We start from the raw sequence: 18,326 nt of genomic DNA, 5'->3' as shown, positions 1-18,326 counted from the left end.
TTCAAGTAGATTACAAGTTCTTTGAAGCAGGAAACCATATCTTCTCTATCTCTACCACTCACTGCACTTACTATGAATGTTGTAGGCAGCATTAAAGCCCACTAATACTTCTCTGAGAGGCCGGCAGGCAGACTTGGAGGGGATTGGGCGTAGGAAGTAATGAATACATTTTCAGCAAACTCCACTTTGAGAGATGACTTTGTTATAGTAAAATGGAAAATAGCGAATTAGAGCACAGATGGGAGATTTCATGTGTTTTACTGAACGACGGGATTCCAGGCCCGTTGCTTTGCTGATCTCTTTCTCTTTACCGTTTCTTCTTTCATCTTCTCTTGGAGGTGCTTTTACTTTCGGGTGCAGTCTGAAGCAGTGGTTTTTTTGGACACTGCTTTAATAACACTAAGTATGGGACTATATTTTGCATAATGGTAAAAGGACTTTCTGTTCCAAGCATAGGCTCTTTGATATTAGGTTTCAGTTCTTCTAGTTTCAGTAATCCGTCTGTTTGTAGACCTCCTTTAGGCCTGAAGATGAGGATAATAACACTTGCTGATATCTGAAAATGTATATGACATTGTTTTCTCAGTCCAGGGAGAGCAGTGTCTCTCCTGGTTGGCTTTCCTGTCCCAGGGCTTTGATCTTCCATCCCTTGTTTCATCCTTTCTCCTACTTTTAGCTCTTTGGACCAGGCTAAACAATTCCTCCCCTCTTGGGTGTTTACACTCTCCCAATGTTAGCAGAAGGTTATCGTGTCCAGTCTCAGACGTCATAGGCCATCTGCCTGGCTTAAGCCCCTAATCACTCCTTTTTTATCCTTTTCTCCCTCACCCCAAGTCAGTTATGTGACTCTTCCTGGAGCTCCCCCAAACTTATCTCTACAGTTTCGGTGCCAGAATGCCCGATACTGGGCACATGAACCAGGCAATAAAGAGACCGTTTCTCTAACTTCAAGGCATGATGCCTCCCAGCCCTGGGATTTGAGGCAAGGAACTTTTTTTTTGTTGTTATTGTCTTTCTTTCAGTTCATTCATGTAGTAAACATTTCTTGAGAACCTATTATATGCTTCCTTCTTATTAGACACCAAGAATATAATTCTACTTTATTAAACTTAGCAGACATTTAGGTAATGACTATTTATTTGCAAGGTATTATGTTAGAAGATGGGGGTTCAAGAATAACTGTATCCAGAACTTTGCCCCCAAGGAGTTTATAACCCGGTGGAAGGGCCCCTGATGTGTATATACTGAACTGTAATGCAGTGCAGAATGAAATGAGAGCAAATATGGGTCGAACCAATGTGCTCTGGAAGAAAAGAATAAAGTAGGTTTGATTTTTGGCTCTTTGAAGGAGGTAGGGTTGTGGGCAGCAGGAAGGGATCAGGGAAGACTTTGAGAAAGAGAAGAAATTTGAGCTGGACCTTGAAGGATAAGAATTTCCCTAAGTAGAGAATGTGGAAAAGGATATTAGACACAGCAAACAACATTCATTCTTTCTTCCCAGAAATATTTTTTGAGAGAATGGGAAAGGAGCGTATTAAACAGAGCAACACTTATTCCTTCTTTAGATATTTGTGAGTGCCAACTGTGTGCCGGTCACTGTGCTAGATGCGGTGATAGAGCAGTGACCAAAACAAAGTCCTTGCTCTCAGAGAACTGACAGTCCAGTGAGTTGTCTAAACGGATGTGACCTTTTTCCTCTGTCCCATTGCTATTATCACTCATCATGCTTCTTACGGTACTAAGTCCTTTGAACTGAAGAAGATCATGTCTCTTAACCCTCTGGGCATTGTCATCTTTCTATGTGGTGCCATCTCCATCTTTCTAGATTATTCCTTCTTAGCTAGGTTTTTGACATGTCAGTAACAGAGACCAGATTCTGCACAAGCCTTAGGCAATAGTGATGATTGATACTTTTGATAAACACCCCATATCATTAGAAGATTATGAGATGTCTTCTATTTTACTGTTATTTTTACTTCACAGTATACTTTTGAATTCTTTGAAAGTTGATAATCTGTATATGTAACAAATGGTAAATATTAAACCAGAAAATATGATTAACCAGAATATCCGCTTCTCAATCAAGCATGTGATTGATACTATAATCATATTTACCTTGGCTGAATCTGCTCCATTTCTTTCAGTTACCGTGCTGATTCTCAAGGCCCATCTTCTGCCCAGCTGATGTATGTTTCTGTTTTACCCATGGTCTCTTCATGGCTTTAGGCCATTTTAATTTGGTCAAGTTAAGCCTTTCTTCCCAAGTCTGCAATTGCCTTTGCCTCAATTCTAAGAGAGGCTGACAGTAGGAATGAATCCAAAATTCCATTCATTTTATATTCACCACATCTGGGTTTCTTTTAGCATCATTTTCCCCCTTGAGAACATTTTCAAGGTTCTCCTAATTTTCTAGGTTTTTTTTTTTTTTTGGAGGGGGCGGTGCCTTTTATAAGATTGCTAAGAAGTTTCCAGGACTGACTATCTAGTCTTGAGTCTATTTATGTATCCCCTCTTCTCTACCACCTTCTCTAGATTAGTAAAATAATTTTCTTTTCCTTTCTTCATTTATTCTGTAGGCATCTTATTCTTGACACCCAAGATGTGGGTGATACTTATCCTCTGTTCCCCTTTGTTTCCTAGGGAACCATTTGTTCTCTAAAGAGTAGTCCTATATCTTGCATTCTCTTATAAGGGAACCCTCTAGGTAGAGAAAGCAGCAGTTAGTTTTCATATCTCCTGATTTCACTACAGCAACTACCCTAGTTCAGCAGTTCTGGAGATTTCTAGCTAGACTTCTGTGGTTGTTAACACCATTCTGAGCCACTAGGGGCCACTCTGTTTCCCTTAGTTCTTTTGGCCTAATTATGGGAGAAATATCCCTTTTCCTTTAGTCAGTCTGTGTCTGGTCCTGGGGCCACCACATTTGGCCCTGCAGGTTGTGTACTGCACAACTCCAGTGAGTTCCATTCACATAAAGTATGATGCCCTGGAGTCATGCACTGAGCGGCTCTGCTGTTAGTTCAACCAAGGCAATCTCAGTACTTTTTTTTTTTAAACCTTAGACAAAACAGAACCCAAAATACCAAAACCAGAACCAAAAAAACAAAAAAAAAACCCACGTTTACTTAGGACTAAATTCTTCCCCACACCATCACTACATTATTCATATAAATAATGCAAGCTCTACTAAACAAACAAACACCTTACATATGTATGCTCTGGAGTTAGACAGGCCTGGGTTTGACAGTCTGGGTTGACTGCACCACTTGCTGGCTGTGCAACTTCACTTGAGCAAGTTACTTAACTTGTCTGAGTGGGGGCTCCAGAGTCAAGTGATCTGGTTTCAAAGCATGGTTCTACTCAGTTACTAGCTGTGTGACTTTGAGAAAGATACTTAACCTATCTGGCTTCAGTTTCTTTTTCTGTAACATGGGTATATTAATGTACCCTATAGAGATGTAAGAGCTTGATAAGATAATATACTTAGGTACTTTTCACAGTGTCTGGGCACACAATAAACCCTCAAAGGTACTGGTTATGTGTATAATTATTCTTCTCATATTTCTTTCCATTTAGCAATCAGTATATTAATAAAGATGGCATCCCTTGGTTCAATGTTTATGTATATAAATGGATTTGAAATTAGTTCTCATTATCATTACACTGAAATATCCTCCCCTACCTAAACAGACAAACAAACAAAACAAAAAGGAGTTCACATTAAAACAAGAATGCGATCTTCTCCTATCAGTTGGCAAAAATTAAGATGGATTATTATAGTTTTGGCAAGAGTGTGGGGAATTGGGCATTCTTTATACAATTTTAGTGGGAAGATAAATTGATACATTATTTTTGGAGGGCAATTTTTGGCAGTATCAGATATATCCTTTAATCCAGCAGGTAGGAATGTAATCTGTAGAATTATTAACATGCAAAGATACACACAAGTATGTTCAAAGTAGCGTTCTTTATAATAGGAAAATTGGAAACAGTTTAAATGCCTACTGTTATGTAAATAAGAAAAATTATGGTTTATCCATTCAATGTAATACAAAGAAGCCATTAAATAGAATGAGGTAGACCTGTCTATACCTTGAAAAGATGGCCATGATATACTATTAAGTGAAAAAAGAAAAATGCATAAAAATATGTGTAATATGATCCCATTTTAGGGGGAAAATCACCTCTGTGTATGTTTACATAAGAATAGAAAAATGGGCTTCCCTGGTGGCGCAGTGGTTGAGAATCTGCCTGCCAATGCAGGGGACACGGGTTCGAGCCCTGGTCTGGGAAGATCCCACATGCCGCGGAGCAACTAGGCCCATGGGCCACAATTGCTGAGCCTGCGCGTCTGGAGCCTGTGCTCCGCGGCAAGAGAGGCCGCGATAATGAGAGGCCCGCGCACCGCGATGAAGAGCGGCCCCCGCTTGCCACAACTAGAGAAAGCCCTCGCACAGAAACGAAGACCCAATACAGCCATAAATAAAAAATAAATAAATAAATAAGATTAAACTTAAAAAAAAAAAAAAGAATAGAAAAATGTCTGGGAGGATATACACCAAATTGTTCACAGTGATTACCTCTGAGGAATGGACTGGAGGTGAAGAGAGGGAGTCTTTCACTTATATACTTCTGTAGTGTTTAAACTTGTGTTAAGTGTAAACTTAAGTGTTAAGTCAGTATGTTTCTCTGTAATTTTTTTAAAAGGAAGAAAAATAAATGGATGAGTTTACCCAGCACCAATTCCTTATCCTGATAGAGTTCTTTGCCTCTTCTTAGACTGATTGATTGGTTTAGCTTCCGGGGCCCACTGGTCCTTGTTCCTTTCCTCAGTCTTGTCTGGCTTGGTGGGTGTGTTGCCGGTGGGATAATTCTCAGTCCCTCTAGGAATCTACAAATTCTAATTCTCTTCCAGACTGTAAGCACGAGATCAAGTCCTCTGGATTCTTGGCCATATTTCATTGCTTCTTTAGAGCTCCTCTGGCCCTCTTACATCACCCTAATTTCTAATATAATGAGGAAGGCACTTTCCTAATGGGCCCCAAGAGTTCTACTTAGGTCTTTAGGCCTATCTTCACTAACCTTACACAAGCTTCACACTTCTTGAAAGTTTCCTTAGCTCCTGGACTCTTGAAAACCCTGTTCTCATCTCTTGAGAGATATGTGTCTGTTTGGTTGACTTCCTAATATTAAAGCTGGTGCTATTCTTTGGAGCTTAGAAATCTATCCTTTTGTTCTAGACTAGTTCTAGCCTCCGGTTGGTAATTATAGCATGACTCCTAGTGGCATGTGCTGTATCCCCAGCAGATTGTTACCTTGTGTCCACCTTCGTGCCAGGATAACAGAGGCTTCCTTCTTTTCTGTTCTGAAGATTTGTGTCCTCTACACCACCGCTCCCCTTAGTGAACCTTCCACTGGATTCCACCTTCCAGTTTGAGGAACACATCTTGCATTCCTCCATTCTGTCCTCTTTTCCCAGCCTTCCCCAGTTGCTGAACCCTTCCACTGTGCCTTCTGGAATTAACAGTACATCATCAGCAGAATCTTCTTTAGCTTCAGTCTCTTCTCTGGGCATTTCTTTCTCCTTCCTGCTCAGAAACCTGGCTTTCCCCTGAGGATGTTTCTTTTTTACACCCCTCTCACATGGTAGCTATTTCTTCTCCCATAGTCCTCTTACCACTGAGTTTGAAGGTGGGATATGCGACCTCCGTGCTTCTAATTGCTACTTTCCGACTGTTCTCCCTCCTCTTCCCTAAAAAGCCTGGCTTTGAATCTCGTGTCATAAGATTATATCATCCATTATTCTTCATTGTTGTTGTAACGCACTGACTCTGAGTCATTCCAACTCATTTCTTGGGGACTTTAGCTCCTGACTCACCACCACTTTCTCCAGTCTTCTCTGATTACCTTGACTTCTGCTCTGTCTCATTCACTGATTACTATGGACATACTCTAGAGCACTGGTTCTCAACAAGGGGAGGTTGTGCCCTCAGAGAACCTTTGGAAATGTCTGGAGACGTTTTTGGTTGTCACCATTTGTGGTGGGGTGCTGCTGGCATCTAGTGTGGTATGTAACATCCAGAGATGCTGCTCAGCCTCCTGTAGTGCACAGGATGGCCCCCATGACAAAGAACTGTCTAACCCAAAGGGTCAGTAGTGCCACTGTTTAGAAGCTGCTCTAGGGTCTACTCTGGACTTTGTCATCACCAGTTATCGCAACCCCTCCGTAATCTCAATTTTATACATCCTACTTTCCAACCCTTTCCTTTTCTTATCATTCCAGCTCTCCTTCTCTACCTCGACTCAACATTCCTTTAATTCCACAGAGACCTCCAGTCCATTGACCTTACCCTCCTTTTCATTGTCTTGACTCCTTTGATGTCCTGCTTCCTTTCCTTACCCAGTTTCTATGGTCAATCATTATAATCACTTCCTTGCATGCACTCTTGATTCTGTTGCCCATCTCTTGTGTCATATACAGTTAAACCCAACTTTTCTACCTCTTCCATACCTGCATATGCAGCCAGATATAGTCAGAAAAAAAAAAAAACAAGCATGCTGACTAGTTTCAATTTAAATTCTTGACCAAGAACTTCAAGTGCACCCTTAATAATGCCAGGCAGTCATATTATATTTCCCTAATCCATTCACTCTCCCATCATTCTAGATGACTATTTCATACCTTCTTCTCTTTCCTTAAGTCCCTATCACCTTAACCTTGCTTCCTAATTTGCTGGGGGAAAAAGAAGAATCAATAAGAAGTGAATGGTAACAGACTTACGCCACCACTTCTACCTACTGCTAACATATATACCCTCATATACTGACTTTCTGCTTGTTTGCATAGATAAATTAGCCATCTACCAATCTAAAAGCAGTCCCTCTATTTGTGCAATTAGATTCCATGTTACCTATCAAGGAAATTGCTCCGGTAATTCTCCCCTCTCTAACTTTTTGCTTTCTATAAGTTTATCATATTAGCATACAAATGTGCTATTATTTTTCCTACCTTAAAAATCCTTCTGTTGATACCCTGCTTTGCCCAGTAATTACTACCCTACTTCTCTGCCCCCTTTGCTACAAAACTCCTTTCAAGAGTTGTCTGTTTTCATGATGCTCAATTTCTCTCTTGTTCTCTCTTAAAACCATTTCAGTGGGGTTTGACTCTCACTCTACCAAAGCTGTTCTTGAAAAGGTCGCTGCTGACTTTCTCACTGCCAAGTCCAATAGTTAGTTCTTGGTTCTCATCTTTTTTGATCTACAAGCAGCCTTTGATACAGCTGGTCACCCAGGCCTTCTTGACACACTATCTTCATTTGGCTTCCAGAGCTGTGCACTTTCTTGGCTTTATTTTCCACTTCTTGGTTACTTCTTCACAAACTCCTTTGCTGATTCCTTCTCTTCTGCACTCCCTCCAGGACTCAGTCCTGGGTCCTCTTCTGTTCTCTACCCACCTTCACTCTGACTGATTGCATTCAATCTCTTGGCTTCAAATACCATCTTTACGCCTGTATCTCCAGCCCAGATCTTCCCAAACCCCACACTTGTGTTTCCAGCTGCTTGTTCAACATTTCCACTTGAAAGTCTAATAGACATCTCAGACTCAACATATTCAAATTGAATATTTCCTTTCCATTCTCTGCTTTATTCTCCCACAGATCTTACAAAAGCCACCTCTGTAACTTGATTCAGTGGAAGTGGGAAAGGAAGAAAGCTGATTTGGCCAAGTGTTTCCTTAGCTTTTCTCTCATATCCACTGCCCACCTTCCCTTTCTAGGAAGGGACCAGTACAGCCTTTCACATCTCTTGGTCAGTCTTTTCTTTAGACCCTCCCTTAGGTGCCTTTCTACTCTGGCTAGTGGCCTTTGGGGTGGAGTGGGGGTGGGGGGCCCCTGGGGTGGGCATCAGAGGGAGTAAATTCCTCTCCCTCTTCCTCTGTTTTGGTGGGTTGGAGGGCCAAAGCCTTGACAGATAATGTTTTATTATCAGCAGGTGTTGCAGATGCCCTGTAACCAGAGCCTAGATTTGGTCCTTCCTTCGTCCCCTCACCTGGAGATGAACCCTGGAGTAGCTGTTCTGTTCCCTAGGGTCAGCCTGGTGTCAGGGCTGCCTGTTCTTGCCTCCTAAGTGAACCTGAGGATAAGAGTTTAGCAAACTCAGTGGGAATCTTAAACCCACAAGATTATGGCTTCCTACGAGGAAGTGGAGAGTGTATCAGTTAGGAAACGCTTAATTAGGTAACCAGGGCATTCTCTCCTCCTCAGTGAAACCTAGATCCAAAGGAGTGTGAGATGTACTGTACCTAGAAATGATCCAGGCATCTTCGAGTCCCTGTGGTCCCTGGACTACAGTGGGGAGAATGGACAAGGGATGCAGAAATCCCGGGCTGAGGGACTAGAAAGGCTCAGAAAGCAGCTTTTAGCCTCAAGCCTGATTACATCCATTTAGGAAAATTCCCTCCTAATCAAGCCTGCCTTGACCCCTCTGCAGAGTCACACTTCTCTGTTTCTCCAGCCCCCTTCTTCCACCACCCTCAACTCCCGCATAGTGTGACCACACTCCTGTTCTGAGTTGTGGTCTGGTTGAAGTGTATCTTTTAACCTCCACTTTTCTCCTAGTTTTCCATCTTTTTCTGGCATCTCTTTAATGCCTCATTAGGCCTGCCTAGTTTTCCCTAGGCACTGGATTTTAGAGTCATCATTGGACAACTTTGGGTCACACCCCTCCATCACCACCCCAGCTATGTGTTAGGCAGGTGTCCTGCTGTGAATGAGTATTTTGAGCTGAACTGTGGCAGGTAGCTCAGGCCTAACAATTAACCTGCTAGCGCTTCAACTTCCTAACCTTGAAGCCTGCCAGGTTCTTGATTTTCTGGAAAGTGACTTTGTATCCAGAATTTTTTTTTTTCTTAGAACCTCAGATTTCTTGGAATCTGTGCCCTTCTTTAAACTCAGAGTTCAGGGGGACCAGGCACTGGTACAAGTCTGAAGAGCATGTCCCTCAACAGGTTTGCCATGCTTGAACTTTGGTAGTCACTGCAGTGTTGTGTTAAATATTTTTTACATTTTCATTTGGATGTTTGATTTGATTTGGTTTTCACTGTCTTTTGAAGTATTTTTACTTGCTCTTGCCCTCCCTAAACCTAGAGCTCTACAATGATTCAGATGGTACCAGGACCTCTTTCTTGATTTTTCATCCTAATCCATTTCGTCAGGCTCCTATGAGCTCACTATCTAAACTGCCTATGTTTGCCTGCCAGGTTTAGCCACATGGGCAGAAGAAAGGCAGCTTTCCCTCCTCCTCAGACGCATTTGATATTGTTAGTATCTGCTATAGCGAGCTCATGGACATCAGCAGCTTTGGGCTTTACAGAATTAAGATTATACATACTCTGAACTCTTAAGGAATTCATAATCCAGTAGGATGTTAATGTACACAAATAAACATAGTATATTATAAACATGTTTCAGTTCGCTCATTTGTTTAAAGGATTATTTCAGTAATTAATTGTAAGGAAGCAAATCCCCTCAATTAGCTTAGGTAAAAAGGAAATTTACTGAAAAGGCACAAGGAGATCTGTCCGTGTCTAATTTCAGGACACCTAACCATGTCTCTCAGGAACTGGAAAGTTAGCATCTTTCTCTGGGATCTCAAGATTGCTCATCTCAAGACCAACTGACAGGTTTGTTTCTGCTCCTATAAGCTATTGACTGACATGTGGCTTTGGCTTGCCTTACTGCTAACTCTGACTAGGTCTGCATGGCCTTTCTAAGTAAGCAAGCACTATTATGTAATGCGAGTCTTTACAGCAGGAGTTTTTCACCCTGGGATCCATGGGTCCCTTGAGAATTCATGCTTAGAATTCAGGGTTTCATGAATTGGATGCGGGGGGGATTGCATCTTTATTTTCATTAACCTGTAACAAATTTAGCATTTCCTCTATTATAAACATAAACAAGGTCAGAATGGCTGTCATCAAAAAGTCTACAAACAATAAATGCTGGAGAGGGTGTTAAGTAAAGGGAACCCTCCTACACTGTTGGTGGGAATGTAAATTGATACAGCCACTATGGAGAACAGTATGGAGGTTCCCTAAAAATTAAAAATAGAGCTACCATATGATCCAGCAATCCCACTCCTGGGCATGTATCCCAAAAAGATGAAAATTGTAATTCAAAAAGATTTAAGCACCCCAGTGTTCATAGCAGCACTATTTATAATAGCCAAGACATGGAAATAACCCAGGTGCCCATCAACAGATGATTGGTTTAAGAAGATGTGGTGTATATATATATATATATATATATATATATATATATATATATACACACACACACAATGGAATATTACTCAGCCATAAAAAAATGAAATATTGCCATTTGCAGCAACATGGATGGACCTAGAGACTATCATACTAGGTGAAGTAAGTCAGACAAAGACAAATATTATATGATATCCCTTATATGTAGAATCTAAAAAATAATATAAATGAATCTATATACAAAGCAGAAATAGACTCACAGACATAGAAAACAAACTTACAGCTATCAAAGGAGAAAGAGGATGGGAGGGATAAATTAGGAGTATGGGATTAACAGATACAAACTACTATACATAAAACAGATAAACAGAAAATAGGGGCAGGACGGGAATAAAGACACAGATCTACTAGAGAATGGACTTGAGGACGTGGGGAGGGGGAAGGGTAAGCTGGGACAAAGTGAGAGAGTGGCATGGACATATATACACTACCAAACGTAAAACCGATAGCTAGTGGGAAGCAGCCGCATAGCACAGGGAGATCAGCTCGGTGCCTTGTGACCACCTTGGGGGGTGGGATGGGAAGGGTGGGAGGGAGAGAAATGCAAGAGGGAAGAGATATGGGGGTGTATGTGTATGTAGAGCTGATTCACTTTGTTGTAAAGCAGAAGGTAACACACCATTGTGGAGCAATTATACTCCAATAAAGATGTTAAAAAAAAATTTTTTTAATTAAAAAAAAAACCACCAAAAAACAAAAAATAGATAAACAACAAGGATTTACTGTATAGCCCAGGGAACTATATTCAATATCTTAACCTATAATGGAAAATAATCTGAAAAAATATATATGTAACTGAATCACTTTGCTGTAACCTGAAACTAACACAATATTATAAATCAACTATATTTCAATTAAAAAAATAAACAAATGTAAGCAAAATTCACCATGTCATTAGCAGTATCTGTGACTTTGTCACCAATAGAAATCACAGATATTTTCATATCATTTTATAGTTGCTACAGATATCATGAAATATAATTTACGCTCATCACTACTTGAAATTCTGGTGGTTATTTGACCTACTACTAGATCTTATAATTTAATGTGTTAATAAAGAAGTACATATATTATTCTGTTACACATTTTATTTTATTTATTTATTTTTAAAAAATATTTATTTATTTGGTTGTGCCGGGTCTTAGTTGCGGCAGGCAGGCTCCTCTTAGTTGCGGCTCGTGGGCTCCTTAGTTGTGGCCTGCGAACTCTTAGTTGCAGCATATATATGGGATCTAGTTCCCTGACCAGGGATTGAACCTGGGCCCCCTGCATTGGGAGTACGGAGTCTTAACCACTGTGCCACCAGGGAAGTCCCCACATTTTAAAAATATTTGAATATGGCATTTTAATTAATTTATTTCCTTTGTAATCTTATATATTTTATTTTATGCATTTAAAAAGGGTCCCCAGGCTTCACCAGACTGCAAAGGAGTCCATAGCACACACAAAAAGCTAAGCATCCATGCTGTGACTTTTGGGTCACACACCCAATGAAGAGAATCTGGTTGATCTAGAGATTGACTTCTCTTGGGTCAGGTGTCCACCCTTGGTCTAATTAGTTGGGGCCAGGGGATCAGAGTCACACTGATTGATTGATCAATCAATCAATAAAGGATTGATTCCGTGTGTGTTTGTGTGTATGTGTGTGTATGTACACTCTTGTTCATTTAACAAAGAATTTGAGGCAGCTTTTTAAGTATTCCTTTCAATTTTATTATCTCCCAGTCCTGGAAAACAATGTTCTCCTGGCCTATCCCCAGAGAGTTTGCTGCTGAGTATATTTACTAAAGTCTAATGGAGCATCCCTAGACCTCAGGCTAGTTTTAGCAGCAAGCAGCCTTGGGATGGTCAGGATCAATGCTAGAGAAGCTCAGACTATGGGAAGCAGCAATCTCAGGGCACTGAATTTGAAAAGTGCTGAGGACTCGAGTTATTCCTCCTCTGCAGGACTTAAAAGGAGACTTTTGCCTCCTTATCCCCACCTCCCATCCCACCCCCATCCCAGACAGTACATCCCTTGCCCGATACCGACTGTTCTTGCTTTTAGAATGCTGATATGAATAGCTTTATAAGGAAAGAACTTGCTGAAATGTCTCTGAGGTTGTGCTGTTTGCCCTCGCTTAAACTCTGCTGGACTGTGAGCATGGGAATCTGGGACTGCAAGAGGAAGAACTAAGACGTCCCAAGAGTTCCAGCCCCTTGCTTTTTGGACTCAGTGAGAGATTGGCAGCCAAGGGCTCGTCTCTAACTGGGCTAATCAGAAGAGGTCCTCAGCCAGGATTGGGATATACTTCCATCCCAAAGCTCTGCAACAAATATAGAGTATAAGCTCCATGAGGGAAGTGGCCATGTCTATACCCCCAAACTGAATTCGCAGCACATACTTCAGAGCCTGGCACGTAGTAGATACTCAATAAATATTTGCTGAATGAACCTGAACTCTAGGAGCTCACAGTCTACTGGGAGAGAAAGGAAACAAGTAAACATAAATAATTGAAAATTATTATGACTGTTTTGAGGAAAAAGAATAGAGTGCTATAAGAACAAATACTTTAGATGATATGGTAAGGGGACCAGGAGAATTCCGTTTGAACTGAGATCTGAGATCTGAAAGATGAGAAGGAACCAGCCACTTGAAGAGTAGGGGGAGACAGATATACAGGAGATGCCCTTAAGCCCCTGGCCAGTTAGTAGCAATGCTGAGGAGGAAGTCGAAGTCTGCCTGCCTATTTATCTAGGTTCTTGTAGGCTATTTATAGAAAAAAGAAGGGGTCTACTGTTGATTCATGGTTAGTCTGTCCACCGCTGCCCCCACCCCACACCATTCCTTACGTATCCAGCTTGGTTTTATAATGCCTTAGACCTAGTGTTGCTGACTGACAATCAAAGGCTCCAGTGTGTGCCCAGCCATAAGAACAATTATCTGTTTATGTGTCTGACTCCCCAACCAGACTATGAGCTCCTTGAAGGCAGTGAACTCCATCTTATCCTTAGGACACAGCACACTATCTGGCATAGTCAACAGTTTTGATTAATGGCTGAATTAATAATAACAGTTAATATTTATTGAGTGCCTTCTATGTGCCAGACAGTGTAGTAAGCACTTTACATGCGTTATCTCATTTGATCCTCAGAATTACTCTAAAATGCTCGTAGTATTCTTATTCCCATTGTATAACTGGAGAAACTAAGGCTTAGAAAGATAAAGTAATGGACTTGGGATCTGAGTGTAAGCAATTCAACTCCAGAGCCCACACTGTTTTGCCAAATTAAAGTGCTTCTGGTTGCCTTCAGGTAGCTGAGGTTCCCTGGAACTCCAAGAGAGCAGAATTAATATGTTACGTACATGATCTCATTTAACAATCCTCACAACAACCCTCATTGATAAGAATCATTCTACTCATTTTATAGAGAGAAAATTGAGGCTCAAAGAGATTAATAGACACTTAGCCAAGATCATAAAAAGAATATGTAAGTGGCGGGCTTATTTTCAAAGCTAGGCCCATGTGACCCTAGATCCCGTGCTCTGTCCCCATTCTGTGCTAACGCCAGTTACTCAGCCACTAGGCAGGAATCTGCTCCACTGACTGTGTTAAAGTCCTTTGAAAGTTGTCCAGGCCTGTTGGGAGCCTGAGAATCTATTCCTGACAGAGAGAACAGATTGGAGGACAGGCAGAGGAGTGTGGGAGAGTAGAGACTTTATCTTTTTAAAAAAATCTTTTTGAAAAATTGAGATATAATTCACATACCATAACATTTACCAAAAAAGTATAAAGCAAAAGTGTATAATTCCGTGGTTTTACAATATTCATAAAGTTGTGTAACTACAACTACTATATAATTCCAGAACCTCTTCATCACCCCCAAAAAGAAACTCTATATCCACTTGCAGTCATTTTCCATTCCCCACTCCCCCCATTCTTGGAAATCACTAATCTACTTTCTGTCTCTATGTAGATTCACCTCTCGAATATTTCATGCAAATGGAAGCATACAGTATATAGTCTTTTGCGTCTGGCTTCTTTCACTTAGCATTGTTTTCAAGGTCCATCCATTGAAGCAAGTATCAGTACTTTATTCCTTTTTATGGCAGAATAATAGCCCCTTATAGGGATATACCACATTTTGTTTATTCATTCGTCAGTTGATAGACAGTTGGGTCATTTTCCACTTTGGGGTTATTATGAATAAACCTGCTATGAACATTTGTGTGTAAGTTTCTGTATGAACATACGTTTTCAATTCTCTTGGGTATATACCTAGGAGTGCAATATAATAACTATATGGATCATATAATAACTCTATGTTTAACTTTCAGAGGAACTGCCAAATTGTTTTTCTTCTATTAATAAACTTTTAAAGTCAAAGTATAAGATGCATACAGAAAACTGCCCCTATCATAAGCATACAGCCTGAAGAATTACAAAATGAGCATAGCTGTGTAATCAGCACCCAGATCAAGAACTAGAAAATTTCCAGTACTCAGTACCTACCACCCCCAAAGGGTCACTGTCCTGACTTTTAATATGATAGATTAATTTTGCCTGTTTTGAATTTCATATAAGTGGAATTATATGGTATGTACTCTTTTGTGTCTGACTTCTTTCACTCAACAAAATTTTTATGAAATTCATCCATGTTAGTAGTACTTTGTTAATTTTCATTTCTGTATAATATTTTATTGTAAGACTATTCCACAATTTATTTACCCATTTGTGTTGGATGCTTCATAGTTATACATATGTTAGATTTTGTAGATACTGCCAAACAGTTTTCCAAAACAACTATATCAGTTTATACTCATACAAGCAGTATATGAGAGTTCTGGTTGTACCACATCCTTGTCAACACTTGTATTATCTGCCTTTTCTTTTTAGCCATTATAGTGAATATGTAGTGGTATCCTACTGTGGCTTTTTAACTCCCCCAGTGACTAATGAGGTTCTGTACATTTTCATGTAATTATTGATCACTTAGCTATGACCGAGCCTTTTGTCAATTTTCTATTGGGTTATTTGTCTTTTTCTTATTGATTTTTCAGAGTTCTTCAAATATTCTGAAAATGAGTCCTTTGTTGGTTATATGTATTGCAAATATTTTCTCCCACTTTATAGCTTGCTTTTTTGCTCTCTTATTTGTATCTTTTGATGAACAGAAGTTCCTAACTTTGATATAGTCCAATTTATCAATCTTTTCCTTTATGATTTATGTCCTGTTAAGAAATCTTTGCCTACCTAAGGTCATAAAGATCAGGCCCTTATCATGAGCGTGTGTGTGTGTGTGTGTGTGTGTGTGTGTGTGTGTGTGTGTGTGTTATGGGGAGGCGGTGCATCGCCGTATAGAGGAAGATTCTGTGGGGTGGAGAGGACAGGAAGGGCGGGGGCGAGGAGCCCATGAGATCACAGCCGCCATGGGCTGTGTTCCCAGCTGTCAAGCGTGTAATGGGGAGTGAAAGAGAATCCCTTTGGTGGTAGAGGTCCTACAGATAATACTACCGGGTCCTCTAAATCACCTCTGTGCCCTACAGACCCAGCTGACTGTCCTCTCTTCTCCACTGATACAGGGAAAAAATGAAATATGTGCTCCTGTGTAGTGCTCATGGCACAGGGCAGGGATCACAAGCTTTCAGAGTCAGATACCTGCTGTATTGTTGTGATTTTCTTTTTGTTCTTAAACCTGATGCTCTTTTCTTTTTGGTTTTTACCTCCTTGTTTCATTTCCACTTGGAGAAAGGATGGTGAGGTGGCTGACTTTGAGAGAGGGGCTAAACTATCCTTCAGACTGGTTGTCCCCGATGGGCTGGTTGGCGCCCCCTCCCTGAGCCAGAGCTGACAGGAGCTGCTTGTTCTTCCTGGAGAAGGAGTGGGAGTAGAAAAAGAAGGAATGAGAGTTGCTACTGCACTTTCTGAGGGGCTCTGAGGATTCCTTCCCCCCCAGGAAACCACTTGCGTCCCCCCAGCCCCTTTGCTGCTTGTTAGTTAGAAAGCCGCGGTTTGTGCTGGCGCTGGGTGGGGCTTCGGGGACAGTGTAGGCTCTGGCCCTCCGGAGGGGAGGGGGTGGTTACGAGCGAGCAGAGGGTCACTGCTCAGGCTGTACCATTTGCTTGTCACCTTGAGAAGTTCCACCTTGTCTAGCAAAACCTCCTTTCAGAGGCAGCCACCACAAAGGGCTCTTATGAGAGCGGCGGCCCCTGCCCCCACCTTCACTTCCACTCCCTTTACCATTATTTTTCTTTTGGGGCAGAGCTGAGGGGCCTTCCTGCTATGACTTTGAGGGGCTGTACTTATTTTAAAAGGAGATTTAGAGTCTAGAGCCTCCCCATACCAGAGATTCATTTTTCTGATTTTCTAGTCCTGTTGGAGGACAGTCAAGGACTTAATTAAGTAAGGCCTTCCTTCTCTGGAGGGTATTTTGTCTTTTCCCTCTATCAGTCTCTTGGGCTCTTTGGAGGTTTCAGAAGGAAGGTGAGAGAGCTACATTCTAGTACCACTAGGTCTCAGAACAGGGACCAACCTCCTTCTGGGGAGTGGGAGCTGGGGGATGGGAGGGAGAAATGGCTGTCTCAGTGGGTGATTTTATGAGGAGATACAGTGAAGTGGTTCAAGTGTATGTTCTGGAGTTCAGCCTCCTGGGCCTTCTGCTGCCCCATTCTGCAACTTTCTAGCTGTGGCCCTAGTCAAGTTTCATAACCTCTCTTGAGCCTTTGTTTTCCCCTGTATAAAATGAGAATGATTTTAGTGCCTACCTGGTAGGCTTACTGTGGAGATTAATTGAGATAATGGATTAAAATGCTTAGCCTAGTACCTAGTACATTGAAAGCATTCCAAAATGTTCATCTTACTAACATTATTCAAGCCTTCTGTTTGGACCTCTCTTTATAGTCTTTCTTCCCATCTCCCTTCTCTTCTGACTGTGCACTTCAGGGAGCTACCTAGGCCTCAAGTAGAACCAGAAAAATCTGGACTTTATCTCAAACTCTTTTGAACTCTGCACCTATTTTATCTCGGTTGCATTTCCAGCACTGTGAGGGAGAGTGAGGCAGCAAAATTATCCCATTTTGAAGGGCAGACCACAAAGAAAGCGATGTAATGATTTAACTGGATTGCATGTATGCATGCTTGGATAGGTGAGTGTATGCATGCATCCATTCTCCCACCTAGTTTTAAAAGTGGGGAGGGCTGAGGTAGACTATAATTAATTTGCAAGGTCTCAAACACAAGATTAAGTTCAGATCTGTTTGTGCTTTTTCCCTAGTAGAGCCCAGTGCCGAGTGGGTGGGTGCTCAGGAACCGGAGGCCGACGGGAGAGCATGGTGAGGTCAGCCGCGGCAGGGCACAATGGCCAGGGTGGGCCTTGTGTGACACAGACCCAACAAAGCCAAACCAGACCAAACACAGGAGCAGGTCAGCTGTCTCGTCGACTTCGCATACGATCTCAAGGGCAGCGTGCCTCATATCCTTAGAACGCCGGGTCTCTCCCAAATCACCAAGGTTTGTGATCAGTGAACTGAGGGAATTCAGAGGCGTATTCTGTGAGGGACAACACAGAGGGACCCCTTGGGCTTAGATCTTGCCTGAAACACCTCATCCAAGTGAGCTGCTGTGGAAAAATTTCAAGGGAGGGGAAGGGAGAGTGAACTGGTTGTCTTTTGAAAACCTGGACATCACCACCATGTCTCTTTTCTCTGTCCTATTAACGTTTTTTTTTTCCCTCTCAAACTCTGAAGAAGCTGTGAGATTAATCCCATCAAAAACATATGACTGACTGTTTGAATGATATATCTGCAGGTCACGTTTTTCTACTTTCCAAATAGCCTTTACTGAGTGTATATTACTTTACAATGGAAACACCATAGCAGAGCCTCTTGCCCAGCCCTCACTGGGGAACCCAGGCCTCACTGGGGAGCAGGAAACGGCGGTGAGAAAGGGTTCCTGGTGGAATCATTGTTGGACTTCAGCTAAAGTTTTTCAGGGAGTAAGCTGTTTGTGCTTTGTGTGCTTCTGGA

The 18,326-nt window shown here is 41.5% G+C and overlaps 1 protein-coding gene across 3 annotated transcripts in view; it reads left to right on the top strand.

Moving 5' to 3' along the window:
• NHEJ1 (non-homologous end joining factor 1) overlaps window positions 1-18,326 on the top strand; it is a 76,317-nt gene that overhangs the window by 49,183 nt on the left and 8,808 nt on the right. For 2 of the 3 annotated variants that reach the window (XR_009008959.1, XR_451509.3), the window contains exon 6: window positions 17,579-17,811. The exons of the other annotated variant lie outside the window; for it this stretch is intronic. The gene's annotated coding sequence lies outside the window, so the exon portion shown is untranslated. The remainder of the gene's footprint in view (window positions 1-17,578; window positions 17,812-18,326) is intronic. 3 annotated transcript variants of the gene reach the window in all.

This window comes from Balaenoptera acutorostrata, chromosome 8 (genome assembly GCF_949987535.1).
Source record: "Balaenoptera acutorostrata chromosome 8, mBalAcu1.1, whole genome shotgun sequence".
Lineage (NCBI taxonomy): Eukaryota > Metazoa > Chordata > Mammalia > Artiodactyla > Balaenopteridae > Balaenoptera > Balaenoptera acutorostrata.
The sequence above is the reverse complement of the archived record's forward strand: the minus strand, read 5'-3'. Positions and strand labels throughout refer to the sequence as shown.